We start from the raw sequence: 12,561 nt of genomic DNA, 5'->3' as shown, positions 1-12,561 counted from the left end.
ATCTAATACAAAGAATTGTTTAAACAGATTGTAATCATCAACTGAATGCTATTTTCGTAGGGGTTGTCCGCCAAATAATAGAATTATTCTAGCTATAATAATTCTATAGAATTATAGCTAATTCTATTCTTTGGAGAATATATTAATAATTCTCTAATTAGATTCTACCCATATTTTAATCATATGTAAACTCTTTAGGATAAAACTGTGAGTAATATGTCAGTTTTCAAAAAGGTAATACCAGAATCACAAGGATGAAAGGTACACAAGGATCTGCTTCCAAAAGAGTGGAGCTGGCCGGGCGCAGCGGCTCACACCTGTAATCCCAGCACTTTAGGAGGCCAAGGCGGGCACATCACGAGGTCAGGAGTTCAAAACCAGCCTGAACAACATGGTGAAACCCAGTCTCTACCAAAAATACAAAAATTACCCGGGTGTGGTGGCACGCACCTGTAATCCCAGCCACTCATGAGGCTGAGGCAGAAGAATCACTTGAACCCAGGATATGGAGGTTGCAGTGAGCTGAGATTGCACCATTGTACTCCAGCCTGGGTGACAGAGCAAGACTCTGTCTCAAAAAAAAAAAAAAAGAGTGGAGCTGTTTCCTAAGATTGCACAGTTTGTGCACTGCTCAAAGGCACCTGGCTATGGGATCTGAAATGCAGCCCTGCTTCTCTCACAAAGCTTTGTGACCAGGAGCTAGGGTGGGTAGCTGGGGTGGAAGTTGTTTGTGTCTTATTTTATTTTTTTACTTGGCCCAAGATTAATGACTCTGGCACCTTATAGACTAGTAGTAGCACTGTAGAAGGATGAAACACAAGAACAATTATTTGGACTCCAGAAAAACACTGCAGTCTTTTATAACTTGATTTGGATTTAGATAGTGGTCTATGTTTTTACGACAAAAGCAACTACTAAAGTGCTTTTATTAAATGATTAGCACTATCCTCAGCTACTAAGAGGATCTCATTTGCTTGTTGAAGCCCTGTAACTGACACTATACTGCCAACATAAAGTCGCTATACACACTACAAGCTTTACTATGCAATGCATTTTAAAACATTGAAAATAAATTAAAAATCAAGTCCTTTAAATTTTACCAATTATTGCTATGAAAAAGCCACCAAATAGTAAAAACAATTCTTCAGGAAAGGAAATATGAAACATTCTTAAAGTACCACTCTGTGGTATAAGGTAGATGTGGCACAACCATCTGCAATCCAAAGGCCTCAGTTCAAATCTTGGCCTCTGATCTTAACTATTGTGTGACCTTAAGTCACTTAACCTCTTTCAGCCTCAGTTTCTTCACCTATACATAAACTGGATTAAACTAAATTATTTCTAAGGCCTCCTCCAGCACTGATGATTCTCTAATTCTATAAATGTCATGATTATAAATCTCCTTTTCTTTGCGTGATCTTCTTCATTTTCTATACCAGGTATTTTCTAACCACCATTTTACCTCTTTATCCTGGTATTTCTTCCCATTTGTCCCCAGATTGAAATAACCTCCTCCCTTATTCATTAATCAACATATGATTCTCTCTCATCTTCAAACCTTTCCAAACAACTAACTTTAACATTTTCATTTGCAGTTATTCACTGAAGAACTTAAAGCTTTAATTACTTCTTTGTCCACTGTCCAAATTCTTTCTGACAACTTGGCCTAGAACAAATACTCCAGCTTATATTTAGGTAGTCAACAAGCATTTAAAATTCAAGGTAGTGGGGGGATTCCCCAAAATTAAAGATATCCAGGAGGAAAACTAGCATATAATCAAACCAGGATAGAAAAAATCTGAAGTAATATTTAAATGAAAGAGAGTAGGGCAAATATAGTGAAAATAAACCCTACATAGCCAGAGCAGGAGAAATCTCAGTACGGGCTAGTCAGTTCACCTGGAAAGAAGAATAAGAATTGAATTGACTGAGGAAATCTCTGCATGTGGGGCAACCTACACAGAAACCCAGGTACCAAGCAATTATAATTCTGAAAATCCTTTCCAGGTGTTTTCTTTTTTCTAGAAAAGCCAGATGGCCAAGAGAACAAGTTTCCTAATGACAGTTTTAGTTACATGTTTCAATACTCTAAAGAGTGTCAGCCATAGCAGTGTGAAAAAATGTCTTATTAGAAAAAAGAGCATGACTGTCAATTTAAGTAATTCTTTCAAATACACTAGCTAAAGGGGTCATCGTGCTCATAAAGGATGACTTCAGAAACCTAGGCTAGGAAGGGCACTCTCTTGGCAAGTGTATCAGACACCTCTCCTGGGTTCTCCTCCACACCATTATCTCATTGTCCCTTAAACACCTCCTCAGTTTCCCTCCACACCATTGTCTCATCATCCCTGAGGACAACCAGGGACACTGTAGGAGGCAGGAGGAAATCTTCCCTATTGACTACAAATTAACTATATACCCGGAGCTTCTGGATTCTCCTACCACTTCCAAACTTGGATGAAATCCTTCACCAGGGCATGGAATCTGGCTTTCCAAGTGGAAGGGCAGCATGACACCACTCAGAACTGTGAGTTCACTCTCCATGACTGACCTTTGATAATGGGAAACAGCAGCCAGAGAGGAGATGGGCAGATAAATTCCCTCTCCCTCTTTGCTCTTATCAACTGTTCTATCTATCCTATCTGGAGATATTGCACATGGTCAAGCATACGTACTTGCTGAATAACCAGCTGTGTCTCTTTGAGGATCATCATGACACAATTGCTAACATGGTAATCTAATCGCCTTGCTTTGCTTCTCAAAGCTTCTCACTTCTCATCTCTTTTCCTTCACTCTTACTCTTCTGAAATTGTACCACCAAATAAAGCTTCACTTAATTTCCAGTCAGGCTCTTGTTTCTAGAGAACCCAGGTTACAATGGCAACAAAATCCAAAAAGAAGTAAAGAACCTTGGATTAGGAATCGACACACATTAGTTCTAATCTTGCTATAATTGGTTCTGTTATTAATTAACTATTTGATCTTGAACAATGAACATTCTGAATTCTGTAAAATGGGATAGGAGTTAGAGAAGAGGGACTAAGCTTCATGACTGCTGGGTCCCTTCCAGTTCCAGCGCTTTATGATCCTTAGGAATTAAAAACCTCAAAGCCTTAAATAACCCATTAGAAAATCGATCAGTGTGAAAACCATGGAGTCCTATATATCCCAATTCATTTGACCACATCCATAGTTTGGATCAGCTTTATGAAATACATCTATAACCTAATCTTAGCTCTGAAACAGCGCCATTTTCATTATCATCAGCAGCCAATGTTATTTGATGTGTAACAGTATATTCTGCAACTTAACCAAATCTCACAAATCCAATAAAACCAGGCCACAGAAGGACTTATGAGAATTACAAGACCACATCTGTTCTGAGGAGAAGTTATAAATACAAGAATATTTTTAAAAACCGAATATCAAGCAGTATCAAGTGAAGGAAGCCAGTCACAAAAGACCATACATGGTAGGTATAATTTTGTTTATATGAAATGTCCACCATTGGCAAATCTATAGAGACAAAAAGTAGATTTGTGGTTTGCCTCAGACCGGAAGCTGGGGAACTGTGGAGTGACTGCTAAGGGGCATGAGGTTTCTTTTGGAGGTCATGAAAATGTTCTAAAATTATATTGTGGTGATGGTTGTACAACTCCGTGAATAAACTTAAAGCCACTGAATTATGTACTTTAAATAAACTGTATGATGTGTAAATTATATCTCAGTAAAGTTCTTTTTAAAAGTAATGGGCTTTGGGAGGCCGAGGCGGGAGGATCACGACCTCAGGAGATCGAGACCATCCTGACTAACACAGTGAAACCCCGTCTCTACTAAAAATACAAAAAATTAGCCAGGCGTGGTGGTGGGTGCCTGTAGTCCCAGCTACTCAGGAGGCTAAGGCAGGAGAATGGCGTGAACCCGGGAGGCAGAACTTGCAGTGAGCCGAGATTGCACCACTGCACTCCAGCCTGGGAGACAGAGCGAGACTCCGTCTCAAAAAAAAAAAAAAAAAAAAAAGAAAAGAAATGGGGCTGTTTCATTGTGAGGAGTTGGGGAGTGAACTGGCTCAGAAGCAAAAATGTGTGAGGAACAAACAGGCATTTTTCTGTAAGAACAGAGCATTTTTAAAGATTTTATCTTTTAAATGGCTCTGGAAGGGAAAGCATACAGTAACTTTATTTATTTCTGTTTGACACTAAATTTCCCCAAGCAACAAAAAGCCAGGATCTTTGGGGACAAACAACAGGAAAAACTTAGAAACCTGTGCAACTGGCAGAGAAGTTTTAATGTGAGCAAATGCAAGATGACACATTTGGTGGGAAGAACCCTCAACTAGCATCAATCACAAACTACACAAGGGACCTGGGAGTGAGTGGATTATTCAACTCAACAGAACATTTTGGAGAAAGCTATGATATACAAGGTATTATCTTAAGAGCTGTAGTAAAGAGGGAAATATAAAGATGATATAGATTCCCACCCCCTCCTCGATTTCAAAGAGCCTTTAAGGGAGAGAACATGCACATTTCAAGGCCAGGTGAATAAATGCTATGATAGAGTCTGCATAGGTTCTAGAAGGGTAAAGAAATCCTTCATAGAAGAACTGGAATTTTCTCTGGGCCTTAAACATCTGAGAATACCAAGCCAATATGCTGGATAATAAATACAAAAACTAAATTATTATACTCTTATTTAAAACAAGCGATATTCTTAGTATGGGTCACTATATTTCCTTCCTTCCTTCCTTCCTTCCTTCCTTCCTTCCTTCCTTCCTTCCTTTCCTTCCTTCCTTCTTTCTTTCTTTTCTTTTTTGAGATGGAGTCTCGCTCTTTTACCTAGACTGGAGTGCAGTGGCACGATCTTGGCTCACTGCAACCTCTGCCTCCTGGGTTCAAACGATTCTTCTGCCTCAGCCTCCTCAGTAGCTGGGATTACAGCCACACACCACCACGCCCAGCTAATTTTTTTTGTATTTTTAGTAGAGACGGGGTTTCACCATGTTAGCCAGAACGGTCTCGATCTCCTGACCTCATGATCCACCTGCCTCGGCCTCCCAAAGTGCTGGGATTACAGGTGTGAGCCACTGCACCCAGCTAGGGTCACTATATTTTATAAGAGGTAAAGTAAAACTTCATTTATATAGAGACAGGTTTCTGGACAAATCCCTGGTTTCGAATTCAGAAACACCTTTAAAAAATAGTATTTAAGTTTCAGATCAAGTCCCTGAACACCTGGCAACAAAAATAGCCAAAAGTGCTAAAGAGCTGCACTGGCTATTTGTAGGAAAAGCCTTCTTCCAATTTGCTGACAACGTCTACGACACAAAGGAGAAGAAGACAAGAAGGTAAGTGGAGAGAGCTGTCAGATAGAACAGAGACTAGAAGGAGAAGCAGAGGTTGGAAATGATGACAGAGTAGGCAGCAAGGTTGCAAGTAGCAGACACTGACACATAAGAAGGCCAGTTACAAAAGAGGGAGAAAAGAAACTCATTCTACAGCCTAATCCGACAAAGAGTTACCAGCTCATAAGTAGCCCTTGAAGGCAGTGAGGGAAGACAGCATGCAAAGAGTGCCTAAGGACATGCTCCTTAGTATCCACGCTAGGTGGATACCCAGAAGCCTGAAAACCAAGGCAGTTCAAGGGCCCAGGGGAGAAGGGGCTGTGACAGTGCTGAGCTCTACAGTGACAAATTAAATCATTCAGCTTCATGCCCTGCACCATATATATCTACAACACAGAACACTGACATTCCTAAACATGACCGTGAATCAAGAATAGATTAAAGTAAGATAAACATTCTCTGTTTAAAAAGGTACGTCATATACCTAATGCTAAATGACGAGTTAATGGGTGCAGCAAAACAACATGGCACATGGATACATATGTAACAAACCTGCACATTGTGCACATGTACCCTAAAACATAAAGTATAATAATAAAAAAAATATATAAAAAAAAGAAATATTCCCTTCAAAATTAAAGTCAAAATATTTGGGGCAGAAATAATAAAATCCTCAACTATACAGCACACTTATTTTTTTAGTCCCCAAATGGCTTAGGCACTGATGACCTAGGACAACAGAAATTTCATTCCATAATGGAACAAGAGGGCAGAAATGATAATTCTATGAGGACTGCCTAAAAAAAGGTGAGAAGCCACTTAATTACATAAAATAATGAAAAAGGAAAAAATCCCTGGCACACTAACTTATTCTTCACATCTGAATCTGAGAATACTTGGATTAAGGGCTTGAGCTCTAAGAGACGAACTGAGACAGGCCCCTGTGTGCAAACATTTTATATCCCTTAAAAATACATAGGCTCAGTGAACAGGAAGAAACTGTTTCATATTTGTCTCTATCCTCCACAGTACTTAGACATAATGTCGAGAATACAACATAAACTTTCAAACTGTAACACTCTTCCCTGCCACTTAACAACTAAATCTTATTTCACTGTGTACTTGCGGCTGCTTTTGATTAGCTCAGAAGAGTAAGGCAGTACCCTCCTACATTTTTCAGCTCTTGACACAAAGATACATCAATGGGGAAATCCTATGTCCTTCCTGACTCCCTACTCCATGTGATTTACAGATGCAATTTTATCATTATATTCTCTTTTCTCTCACTTCCCACAACCTAGACATTCCAGCTTTTCTCAATATCATAGTTACTTAACTGACTCCTTCACAGTCAAAATCTAGGGGCAGATTTCAGGGACAAGTCTCAATGCATTTGGGAGAGATTATGGTTTCAGTCTGGGCTTAAAGTAGACAAACTGTAATTTCCATGGATGCTCTCACAGCCTCAGTCCTAAAGAAAAGTGTGGGGTTCTCCCAGGCTTCAACAAGATTACTGCTTTTTAGCAGTAAAGGGAGGCCAGTGGTCTCTCACTGTTAGTCTGGCCCTTTGGCTGGACTATTATCATTACCCTTTATACTTTGAATTGTTTCGAGCTTCTGATATAGGCCATAAATGTGTAACTACTCATCCCAGTCTGTCATGCCAGTCCAATTTACCTGCTACTGTCAGGGAAGTCCATAAAGTTTGACATTTGACATTTGAATCAGAAAGTTAACTTTTCAAAAACTATTATTACTCGTTGCATTAAAATAAGCTGCGGTGGGTGGTTATGAATGTTGCAGGATCTTTGCTTTAAATTTCCAGCCTTTGTCATGGTCTTATCTAATGGTGAGATGCATTAACATTTCCCATATGGTGTTAAATCTGAAATATGGCCAAGCAGTCACTTTCCTCCATCATTTTCTGATACCGGACGTAATACTTCTCTTTCAAAGACGGCATGCACATGCTTGCTGAACAAATGAAGTGTACAGGTGCACGAGTGGCTAGGGACAGTTCATCCTTCCTGACCATGTCTTTTGTGAGATGCACAAAGCTGCTAGGCTGCCAGATAGTGAGGTCAGTGGGAAATGTGAGAAATCGTAGGTTAGATACAAGTGCAGGAAATACAATCTGAACAGCCTTGCTGCAATATATTTAGATAGTAGTCTGTATGCTCTTTCACAGTGATTTTGTCATTTATTTTCCTGATGTAAATGAAGACTTTATTTTCTTGTTTGGTGATGCCTTTTTACTTTGCAATAAACATTTTTGGCAGCAATAAACTTTAAAAAGTTCATGTTTATAAAAACTTAAGTCCCAAATTTCCTTCTCAAGTAAGTTGATTATGAATATGTATACCACACAAAATACTGTATCCACCATAGGGACCACAGAGATGTTACTTCCAATATTAAAACTAGAAGACACTGTCTTTCTTTAGAAGTATCAGTATTACTTCAAAAGTTAGTAGCTACAGGCTGGGCGCTGTGGCTCATGCTTGTAATCCCAGCACTTTGGGAGACCGAGGCAGGCGGATCACTTGAGACCAAGAGTTCGAAATCAGCCTGGCCAACATGGTGAAACCCCATCTCTACTAAAAATACAAAAATTAGCCAGGCATGGTGGTAGGTGCCTATAATCCCAGCTACTCGGGAGGCTGAGGCAGAGAACTGCTTGAACCTGGGAGGCAGAGGTTGCAGTGAGCTAAGATCGTGCCACTGTACCCCAGCCTGGACAACAGAGTGAGACTCTGTCTCAAAAAAAAAAAAAAAAAAAAAGTATATGGGAGAATGTACATAGGTTCCATGCAAATACTATACCATTTATATAAGGGATTTTGGTATCCTCAGTGGGTCCTGGAACCAATCCCCCCCGCCAGATACAGAGGGACTAATGTAATCTTTTTTGTATAAGGAGTATGATAAAGGTTGAGGTTATTGTACATGGATATCCAATTTTTCCTTGGTACCTTTGTTAAAAAAAATCAATTGACTGTATATATGTGGGTCCATTTCTGGACTCTCTATTCTGTTTCACTGATGAATATATCTATCCTTAAGCCTAAACCATATAATTTTGATTACTGGTGCTTTATATTTAAAATCAATGAGAGTGAAATCTCCAGCCTTTTCTTTTTCAAAATTGTTTTGGCTATTCTGCGTTCTTTCCATTTCCACATGATTTCAGTTTGCCAGCTTCTTTTTTAAAAAAAGCCAGCTAGGAAGAGTTTGTATAGAACTAGCAAAATGTATAAGTAAATCTATCTAGGAATACAGTTTTATTTTTGGTTTTGAGATTTTAAACCATTAATTAATTTTTTTTTTTTTTTTTTTTTTTTTTTTTTTTTTTGAGATGGAGTCTCGCTCTGTCGCCCAGCCTGGAGTTCAGTGGCGCAATCTCGGCCCACTGCAAGCTCCGCCTCCCGGGTTCACGTCATTCTCCTGCCTCAGCCTCTCAGAGTAGCTGGGACTACAGGCGCCCGCCACTACGCCCGGCTAATTTTTTTGTATTTTTAGTAGAGACGGGGTTTCACCATGGTCTCGATCTCCTGACCTCGTGATCCGCCCGCCTCGGCCTCCCAAAGTGCTGGGATTACAAGCATGAGCCACCCCGCCCGGCCAGTTAAATTTCTTTAAAAGACATAGGGCTACTCCAGTTATCTTTTTCTTCCTGGGTGAGCTTTGGTTGTTTATGTCTCTCAAGAAATGTCATTTCAGTTGTCAAATTTATTGGCATTAATTTATTCATGTATTTATGTATTTTAATATAAAACAGTCTAAAGTCCACCAATGTATAAAACAATTTTTCAAATAAATATTTTGAATATTAGGCTTTCTGCTCCTCCCGTGTGACAACAGCATCTTCTTGTGCAGGGTCAGCTGCACCCCTGGGACACCATGGTGAAGGTGAAGGCCAGGGTAAATGAATTTAGTTGTATTGGGCACCTGGTCACCAGGGCTGCTTTTAACTCTGGCAAAGTGGATATTGTTGCCATCAATGATCCCTTTTTTGACCTCAACTACATGGTCTACATGTTCTAATATGATTCCACCCATAGCAAGTTCCACAGCATCATCAAGCTTGAGAATGGGAAACTTGTCATCAATGGAAATCCCATCACCATCTTCCAAGAGAGAGATCCCACCAAAATCAAATGGGGTGCTGCTGGCACTAATTACATCGTGGAGTCCACTGGTGTCTTCACTACCATGAAGAAGGCTGGGACTCATTTAGATGGGGGAGCCAAAAAGGTCATCATCTCTGCCCCTCTGCCGACATCCCCATGTTTGTAATGGGTGTGAACCACGAAAAGTACAAAAACGGCCTCAAGATTGTCAGTAATGCCTCCTGTACCACCAATTGCTTAGTTCCCCTGGCCAAGGTCATCCATGACAATTCTGGCATCATGGAAGAATTCATGACCACAGTCCATGCCATCAATGACACCCAGAAGACCGTGGATGGCCCCTCTGGGAAACTATGGCACAATGGCTGTGGAATTTTCCAGAACATCATCTTTGCATCTACTGGCACTGACAAGGCTGTGGGTAAGGTCATCCCTGAGCTGAACAGGAAGGTCACTGGCATGATCTTCCATGTCCCCCACCACCACTGTGTCAGTCATGGATCTGATCTGCTGTCTAGAGAAACCTGCCAAATATGATGACATCAAGAAGGTAGTGAAACAGGCTAGGTGCAGTAAAACTCATGCCTGTAATTCTAGCACTTTGGGAAGATGAGGTGGGTGGATCAGTTGAGGTCAGGAGTTCAAGACCAGCCTGACCAACATGGAGAAACCCAGTCTCTACTAAAAATACAAAATTAGCTGAGCATGGTGGCGTATGCCTATAATCAGGTACTCCGGAGGCTGAGGCAGGAGAATCGCTTGAACTCGGGATGCGGAGGGTGTGGTGAGCCAAGATCTCGCCATTGCACTCCAGTCTGGGCGACAAGAGCAAACTCTGTCTCAAAAAAACAAAAACAAAAACAAAAACGAAAACAAAAACAAACAAACAAAAAAGTTGCTTCTACCACCCCCTTTGGAGAAGCTTAGAAAAAATAAAAGTGAAAAAATCCTACTGAAATAATATCAGAAAGCACATTGTAGTCTTATATTACCTCCATTTCAAATCCAACTTTCAGAAAAAGAAGAAAACTATTTTGGGTAACCAAATAACAAGTCCCTTTTAAGCCCCAGAATTTAAAGATCACTGAAAAATGAAAATTATATAATGTCTTGTACTCAAGATGCTCTGGAAATTATTTTTGAATTCCCACACCATTATCATTAATGGACACCAGCTGTGGGCTCACAGTATCCTGGGTATATTACACAATAAAAACATAGACAGGATGTCACTGCACATACGCCATGTGCACAGCTTGGTTCTCATTAGCATCACCGAGAATAGACATTTATTAAAGAAGATGGTGTAGTGGTTAAGAGCACAGGTTCTGGAGTCAGACCACCTGGGTTCCAATCTCGGCTCAGCCACCTATGCAATGTGTGACCTTGGGCAAATTATTTAAGTCTCATTTCTTCCTTTGAAATAACTCACAAAGTTGCTATGAGAATTAAATGAAATAATGAATATACGGTACTTAGTATAGTGTCTATCCATTAATAAGCACTCAATAAATATTAAGGATTATCACTATTGGTACTACTGAATAATTATAATGCTAAAGAGGTCCTGGTAGGACTAGGGTTTACAAAAATATACGGCATAGTTTCTCAGCTTTCAAGAACTTACAATTTAGAAATCAATTCAAAGAGCCCAAAAGGAAGGATAAAATAGTGAAGAGTATCATTTTCCTATTAAGACCTAAAAGTTAATAAAACAAAATCACCTTAAGTCACCCAACCCAAACAGGTAAATATTTAATCGATTTAGTGTCATTTGAATACCCAACAGTTAATAACACTATGCATATGATAGAGGTTGAGTACAATCTAGTACACAGGTTGACTTAAACTGTTTAATATAAAAGTTTGGGACTGGGTTTATCCTTGAGAATACATTGATTTTGGTCATGATATTGATTTCATGACCCACCCGTCCTTAAAGAGCTGGCTGAGAGACTGCTACCACCTACCAACCAGCTAACAGTAGTCTATAAGCATATAAACTGGCCCACATTTTGTAAGAAATATTTTTAACTTTAAAGGTCAACTTATATGCAGTGCTTTAGAGTTTACAAAGTTCCTGCAACTCATTACTTTTTATCTCCATAATTGGGAGATGAACATGACATCCTTCACAAGAATTCTAGGGCCTTCATTCAAAACAGATGATACAGTTTGTCAGATAAGGTGACTTTATATCATTTTACTCAACCAGTTCCACTTTTTTTTTTTTTTTACTCTTAGTGTTTTGAGATTAAAGAGCAAATATGCTATGCACTGATTGTTTTTCAAAAACAAAACTGACATTCAGAAAAATGAGGTTTTGAACTCCAGGTGCTCTGATTTGCTGTAAAGCTAAAGCATAAATTACCTTCTCAGTTTCACCTCCCACTGTCTACCCCATGTTTTCTGCTTTATCTTTTCAAGATTTTTCTCCACAGATGTAGGTGTCCAGGTTCTTGTTTTCAATTTAAATCAAAATAATTCAAGAAATACTCAATTCAATAAATCAATTCAAGAAATACCTACTAGCTCTACCACCTCTGGATGGCTGCTGGAGAGGTCCACAGATAGGTAAGTCTCTGCCTTCACAGAATTCGCAATCTACTTTCAAAAGCTATAATATGAGGTCAAATAATAAGGGCCACATAGTCGTTTACGATGTGATAGGGATTCAAAGATTGGAGAGTGCCCTCTGGTGGAAGGGGAAGAGATGATCAACAGAGACTTCAAGGCATTTAAATTTTACACAGAATTTCCATAGGAAGAACTGAAGGAAGACAGGCATTCTGGTGAACAGGCATTACGCAGGAAACTAGTGGCAAGGGGGTATTCAGGGAAAAAGGGAAAAATGAGTTGTTCAGATCTATCAGAGTTGAGAGAACATGTTATGAAGGGCTTTGAATATTAGGCTGGGAAGTCCTATAGATAACTCGATATTAAATGAGTCATCAAAGTTTTTAGGCAGGAGAGTTAGGTGATAAGAACTTTACTTTGGGAAGATTCATCTGATGGAAAGTGTGTAAGAGAAGTCCAAGGGGAGACTTTGGAGTTGGAGGCCACTGAGAGGGTTACTACAATATTTTA

The 12,561-nt window shown here is 39.6% G+C and overlaps 1 protein-coding gene and 1 pseudogene across 11 annotated transcripts in view; one reads left to right on the top strand and one right to left on the bottom strand.

Annotated features, from left to right (window-relative positions):
* Window positions 1-12,561, bottom strand: part of FRMD5 (FERM domain containing 5) — a 347,144-nt gene that overhangs the window by 195,148 nt on the left and 139,435 nt on the right. The gene's annotated exons all lie outside the window — the stretch shown is intronic.
* Window positions 876-10,662, top strand: LOC129481722 (glyceraldehyde-3-phosphate dehydrogenase-like; annotated as a pseudogene).

The sequence above is a fragment of the Symphalangus syndactylus genome, chromosome 5 (genome assembly GCF_028878055.3).
Source record: "Symphalangus syndactylus isolate Jambi chromosome 5, NHGRI_mSymSyn1-v2.1_pri, whole genome shotgun sequence".
NCBI lineage: Eukaryota > Metazoa > Chordata > Mammalia > Primates > Hylobatidae > Symphalangus > Symphalangus syndactylus.
This window is presented reverse-complemented; position numbering and strand designations above follow the sequence as displayed.